Genomic DNA, 7,679 nt, shown 5'->3' on the forward strand with positions numbered 1-7,679 from the left:
TTACACTCTCATGGAAAAAGGAGTTTATTACAAAAAGAAACACAATCATTTACTTATTTTGCCCATACTTTCACCTTTTGCCAATTAAAATTTTATTTTTTAATATTTAACTAAATGTACCGTATTGCTACCCATATGGTTTGAAACTAAATAAATTATCATTAATTATTTTTCACTTTAAAATATATTTAAAAATGACTTTTTATATTTTTTATTATTAATTGTCTATTATTTTTATTACAAATTCAAAAAAAATATTTCAATTTTATTTTAATTAAAATTATTATTAATCAACTTTTAAACCAATTTAATATGCTTATTATTTAGTATTACTTTTAAAATTATCATTAAGAAATTAACCTTAAATAACATATTAGAAATAAAATATTAAAAATTAATTTAAAATGATATTATACAATTCGATTTTAAGAATACTAAAATAATAAAATAAAAATTATATTTTTTAAGATGCCTTTTCAACATTGTTCTTTAGCTATGATCATGCCAATTATATACTTTTTTATTATAAATTATACTAATAATTATAGTTGATTTTAAAAAATTGATGATTTACAGGTTAAGTTAGAATTTAATAACTTAATAGATAATTGTAAATAAAATACATATCATTTTAATTTTATTATAATTGTATTTCTTTTTTAAATTGAATTCTATTCTTTTTGAAAGGTTAACCGTTCTACCGTCAACATTTAAATTGTTATTAATCCTATAATATAATTTATTGATGTGACAGGATAATATGATAATAACATGTTAAATAATTATAATTATTTTATTAATAAAATTAACGAAATCTAAATACAATTAATGATTAATGTAATTTAATATTAAAATATATTAAATTTAAATATCAATAATTTAAATCAAATTAACTATTTAAATATTCTATATAAATAAAGTAATAGAATTTTAATTACAATTATAATATACACTGTATATATCAAAATATTATTCTTTTAACATTTTATATCTATTTTATTTAGGATTCTGTATAGTGTCTTATCTAAAATTTTATATTATATATAAATTTTATCTTACATACTATAGGAGGAGCTCATAACTTCCATATTCAGAGACAATATTTTCTCTATCAATAAATTATATAATTTAATCATCACATATACTAACTTAAGCGTTAGAGTAATTGTCAAAAAAAATCATCCGTTGTTTTTTTTTTTATCTTATAGGTCCGTACTCAAAAAATGATGATATGAATAATATTAATGGTGCCATATGTGGAAATCGATACAAAAAACTATATTATGTCACCTATAAAAAAAAAATACAACTCTAAAGTGATAATAAGTTCTGCATATTGAAATACACTATTTCAGACAATCAATTGCTTATTTATGTGACGTAAGAGTGTCATTTCAGACAACCAATTACCCACCTAGGTAACGTAAGGACGCCCTTTTAGGCAATTGGTTGCCCACTTAGGCAATATAAAAATGTCCTTTTAGGCAATTAATTGCCCATTTAGACAACGTTAAAGCGCTCTCTCATACAATCAATTGCCTACTTAGGCGATGTAAAAGCACCATTTCAGACAATCAATGGCCTATTTAGGCGATTTAATAGCACTTTTAAGACAATCAATTGCTTCCCTTAAGTGATTTGCACGCCCTCATCAATAACTGATATTCATGCAGCTTCTCATAATGATAAATTGGTATCAGATCTCATAAATGTAAGTCATCAAAGCATATGAGAATATAAGTCAGGTAATTATCTAATCATAGAAGTTCATTTATTGAAACACTTATATTTTAATTATCTATTAGTAACTTTTGTAACAGCCCGGAAACCGATACCCCTCTGTAACGGCTCCAAACTGCTCGGCGCTAGGATCCAGATCGGCTTAAGGCCGCCGGGACCCGTAGCAAGCCTAACCTGAACTCTGTGTACCTGATCAATCCCATACATGATCCAACTAGAATACTAGCTTTTAAAACCTTTTCTGTAAAACTATCAGGCTTAACCTTAAAACCACAGCCGTCAAGGCCTATACCAGTGATCTACTCCTCAGTTGAAAACATAGAACTCACTCTCTTAGGGTCCGCATAATACAGGCTAGCCTTACTTTTCGTTATGGGTCAAGGGGTTTTATACCCTTTCTTCCCCTGATCACTGGAGTTTTTATAAACACATCACATGTTAAGCCTAGCTTGACACATTTCTCATCAAGAAACATACAACAGGATACATGCAGAAACTAGGGATTAAGCATACACTAGGCAAAGCACAACTCTAGACATTATCTCATTATACTCTATCTCTTTACCACATGCTCTTTCCATGCATAACCTGTATATACATCATGCTAAAACATCATGTCTATCCAGCATGTCCACTACTATACTATACAAACAAACATAACATAACATAACATCCTTTAATCGTTACATCATCTTCCATAAACATATACATCAAGCTTCTTTCATACAGATACATGCCACAAGCCACTCTATCAAAACCTAGCTATGCTATTACAGCCAAACACGGCAACCCATGCTTAAACTCTGCTTTTCCCTTAGCTCACTCTGCTGAACTCTGGCCCTGCAAAACTGGGGTTAAGGGAATGGGGTGAGCTACTAGAGCCCAGTGAGTAGAAACCATAAAACAGTTCATTCATTACATGCTTTCATGGAATGTGTCACAGCACAAACATCTCACATCTCGGATTAGACATGATCCCAGAACTCCCTCTGTCGGTGCCCGGTCCCTACGAACTCCCAGGTCACTACATGTACTAGAGCCCGGCCCCTAACTGCGGAGCTCCCAAAGGTCTTATCTAGACATAACAGGTAGCGGGCTACTGAGATCGCCTTGGTCCATCCCATCAACAAGAATAATGCAATGCAGCATATTCATGATCTCTAATGCAGTACATCCTAGTATCATATGGCATCCATGATGTAACGACCCGAAAATCGGACCGCTACCGGCGCTAGGATTCAGATCGGCTTAAGGCCGCCGGGACCCATAGCAAGCCTGACATATAACCTGTAAACCTGTATAATCCCATACATGATCAACAACATGCATAAAAATTTAAAACTTTTCTCTCAAACATCCAACTCAACCTGAACATACATGTACATAGTCATAATCATAATCGTGATCCCTCTGTGGGATCTCATCAATGCCCCAACGGGCGATACAACATGAGATGAGTTGGCTTTCATGAACATTATAAATCATTTTTGATCATGTAATAAAAGGGATACCTCATACACAATGTCAAGCACAATATCTAATCTTCAATATCATTACATGACTGAAACTGTACTTTTACATAACATTAATACATTTATCATGTCCACACTATCTATTACATAAACCAGACTTCATTACTCTTGTAAACCTCCTGGTCTACCCTGTACCTGCAAACCTGGGGAAATGGGAGAGGGGTGAGCTACTAGAGCCCAGTGAGCAGAATAATAAAAACATTTAAATCATATGGATCATGGAATGCATCACATCACAGCTAATCACATCAAGGATGAACTTGTCACCAATAGCCCTCTACATGGTCCAACTGTGCCAGAACGTAGAATGGGTCCTGGTCTTTCCCTTACATATCATAACATAACAGTGTCCAACTGTGCCAGAACGTAGAATGGGTCATGGTCTTTCCCTTACATAGTACCAGCGAACGTAGAATGGGTCCCACTGGTCTTACATTCCATACCGTACATATCACATCGTCATATCATAGATCAAGGGCTATGGATCATCCAACATTCATCCACATCAACATTTAACATATGCAATGCAACATATTCGTGAATTCTAATGCAAGCAACCTAATTCATCACATGGCATTCATGATGCATGAAGCATGCTAAAAAGTACATTATTTGCTTTAAAACATAATAGGTTATTCCACTCACCTCTGGATAGCTCTGACCAAACACTGGGACAACAGACTCACTGCGGGGGTCCTCGGTTCCTCGGGTCCGAACCTACACAGGTGGACTCAAATGAGGGACCAAACATACATGAACATAACTCTAAACTATTCCCCAAAAACCCCCTAAAACATCATAGAATAATCATAGAAAAACATGCAAGAAAGGGCTGGACAGGGCACTTTCGGCGGCAGGTTCGGCGGCCGAAAGTCCCTCCAGAGCCGAAAGTCAGGCAGGTTCGGCGGCACCTTCGGCGGCCGAAACTCCCAGACAGAGGCGAAACTCATGCATGTTCGGTGGCACTTTCGGCGGCCGAAAGTCCCAGACAGAGACGAAAGTCTCCTTTCGGGGGCAAGCTTCGGCAGCCGAAGGCTGCCTCCACAAGCATGTTCGGCGGCCGAAAGTTCCTTCGGCTGCCGAACCTGGTTTCTCCCAGAATGGCAGAAACTCAGCTCCCTTATGCATTTTGTAATACCCGGCTAGACTCCGGTATCAGAATTCCTACCGTCCGGTGGAATCTCGGATGTCGGAGGCCTCTAGTAGGGTAGAATCATGTTTTCATGAAATGTTTTAATGTTTTTGATGATTTTGAATGAAAAGGAAATGAGTTTTTGAATAAAATCAACTTTGGAGGAAAACTCAGGTTCGGTCGCCGAACATGCATGCCTTCGGGAGCGCCTTTAGGTAGGGGTGGGCAGTATTCGGTTTAAACCGAAATAATCGACCGAACCGATTAATTTCGGAAATTTAGTTCGGTTTTATTTTTTATTCGGTTCGGTTCGGGTTGAAATTTTTGAAAAATCGGTGATTTCGGTTCGGTTCGGTTTTTAAATAAAAAATTTTGATTAAACCGAACCGAACCGAAATCATCAATACTACGTCGTTTTTAATAGTTCACTTATTTACCCTAAATCTAAAAGTCATCTCGTCTGCCACAGTCCGCATTCACGCTCTGTCGCTCTCCATTTCAGATTCCACGCCGCCTGCCCTCACCTCACGCTCACAGTGCATGTGCCTCCATCCACCACTTCCAGCGGTGCTTCCACCGTCCAACCTCCACTTTCCTCTCGGCGACATCGACTGATTGACCATCGTCGGGTACCTCGGCTTGTATGTTGTGGCTCGTGACCCATCGCCGCAATCGTCGGTGCCGCGTCACCTGTCCTCACGCTCACAGTGCATGTGCCTCCATCCACCACTTCTAGCGGTGCTTCCACCGTCCAACCTCCACTTTCCTCCCGGAGACATCGACTGATTGACCATCGTCGGGTACCTCGACTTGTATGTTGCGGCTGCGTGACCCATCACCGCAATTGTCGGTGCCGCGTCACCCGTCGTCGCTGTCGTGTGCTGTTGTGTCGTACATCTGCATCACTGTCGTGCATTGCCGCGTGCTGTTGTGTCGTACATCTCTCTCACGCCTCCAGCCCTCAGTTCAATCGGTTGTGTCGTCCATGTGTGCTGTTGAACTTGAGGCAACCGTAGAAGGTAAATAAATATTTTGAAAACAAATTCCATTAGATCTGTTGTTCTGTGAATCTGTTGTTCTGTGAATCTGTGATGTTGTATCCTGATTTATATATATTATAAATTAGATGTTGTGTTGAGGCAACTATTTTTTCAAATTCTTTGAATAGCATAATAAAATTGATGAAAACCCAGAACTTTTGAGGCTTCATGTGTCATTAAGGTAAAAGGATGGAATTACCATTTAAAACGCTATTGCTGGCAGTTCATTTAGCATTAAGTTTAAACGAATTGCTCCAAAAATCGGTTTAACCGATTAAATCGACCGAATTGAACCGAACCGATTTGATTCGGTTTGATTCGGTTATCCCTCTTATTCGGTTCGGTTCGGTTTTTGTAAAGTTCTTCAATTCGGTTTTCTGTTATTTCGGTTCGGTTCGGTTTTGAACCGAACCGATCGAATGCTCACCCCTACCTTTAGGCCCCCGAAAGCACAAGTGAGGGAAGTCCAGGTTCGGCCGCCGAACCTCGAGTTCGGCTGCCGAACATGGCATGCATGCGGAGGCACATTCGGCCCCCGAACGTGGCCTGGCCAGCCACTATAAAAGGGTCCCTTAGCCGAAAACGGGCGAGTTTTTTCCCATTTTCGGCCAAGGTGAGCCCTCCGCCGTCCCTCACCGATCTTTGATGTTTTTCCTCAAGATCTTTCAAGTTTTTCATGTGTTTTAACTTTGTTTTGAAGATTTGAGCTTTTGAGCAAAGTTTGGAGCTTGGAGGTTCAAGAATCCAACTTCTCCCACCTTCGAGTTTTAGGTCGTCTCTCTCTCGATCTTCAAGAGGTAAGAGCCGATCTTAAGCTCATTATATGTTTAAATAAGTTTTATGCAAGATCTATGGGGTAGAAATGCATGTGTAGGTTTTAGTGAGTTATGGATGATTTTTGAGTTTATGGACAATGTGGCTTGCAAATGCTTGTGTATGTGTGTTGTAGTTGGGGTTTAAGTTAGTTTGAGACCCCTAGGAGCTTGTGTGCATGTTTTGGTTGAGCTATATGCATGATGGAGTGAATTTGAGGCGGTTATGCATGTTTGAACCAAATTTCTGCCCTTTTGGGAGAAACCAGGTTCGGCAGCCGAAGGGACTTTCGGCCGCCGAACCCTCTTGTGGAGGCAGCCTTCGGCTGCCGAAGCTTGCCCCCGAAAGAGTACTTTCGCCTCTGTCTGGGAGTTTCGGCCGCCGAAAGTGCCGCCGAACATGCATGAGTTTCGTCTCTGTCTGGGAGTTTCGGCCGCCGAAGGTGCCGCCGAACCTGCCTGACTTTCGGCTCTGGAGGGACTTTCGGCTGCCGAACCTGCCGCCGAAAGTGCCCTGTCCAGCCTTCCTTTGCATGTTCTTGCATGGATGTTTTGAGATGTTTTAGGGGATTTTTGGGAGATGTTTTAGAGTTACGTTATAGTATGTTGGTCCCTCATTTGAGTCCACCTGTGTAGGTTTGGACCCGAGGAACCAAGGACCCCAGCAGTGAGTCAGCTGCTTCAGTCAGTGTCAAAGCTAGCCAGAGGTGAGTGGAATAACTATTATGCTTTTAAATAAATAAATCAGTTTTGAGCATGTTCATGCATCACGGATGCCATGTGATATTTTAGGATGTTTGCATTAGAAATCACAAATATGTTGCATTGCATAAAATGTTGTTGATGTGGATGAATGTTGAATGATCCATTAGCCCTCATATGTTATGACATGATGATATGATATGGAAGTCCAGATGTGGCCTGCACTACCCCCCTGGCACTATGTAAGAGAAAGACCGGACGTGGCCTGCACTACGCCCCCGGCACCATGGAATATGTATGTTATGTTATGTATAAGAGAAAGACCAGGTGTGGCCTGCACTACGCCCCTGGCATGATTGGATTATGTAGAGGGCTAAATGGTGACAAGTTCATCCTTAATATGATTAGTTGTGATGTGATGCATTCCATGATAGCATGTGTTTTAAATGCTTTATGATTCTGCTCACTGGGCTCTAGTAGCTCACCCCTCTCCCAAATTCCCCAGGTTTGCAGGTACGGGTTAGACAGAGAAGTCAAGAAGAGTAATGAAGTCATATGAATGTAATAGTTAGAATGTGGACATGACAGATTGTATAATGATGTATAGACATGTAATGTAATGATATTGAGATTAGAAGTGTGCTTGACCATAGTATAATGTAATCCCTTGTTAATGCATGATCTTAATGTTATTGATGTCCAGGTTTAGCCAACTCAACAC

The sequence above is a fragment of the Manihot esculenta genome, chromosome 4 (assembly GCF_001659605.2).
Source record: "Manihot esculenta cultivar AM560-2 chromosome 4, M.esculenta_v8, whole genome shotgun sequence".
Classification (NCBI taxonomy): Eukaryota; Viridiplantae; Streptophyta; class Magnoliopsida; order Malpighiales; family Euphorbiaceae; genus Manihot; species Manihot esculenta.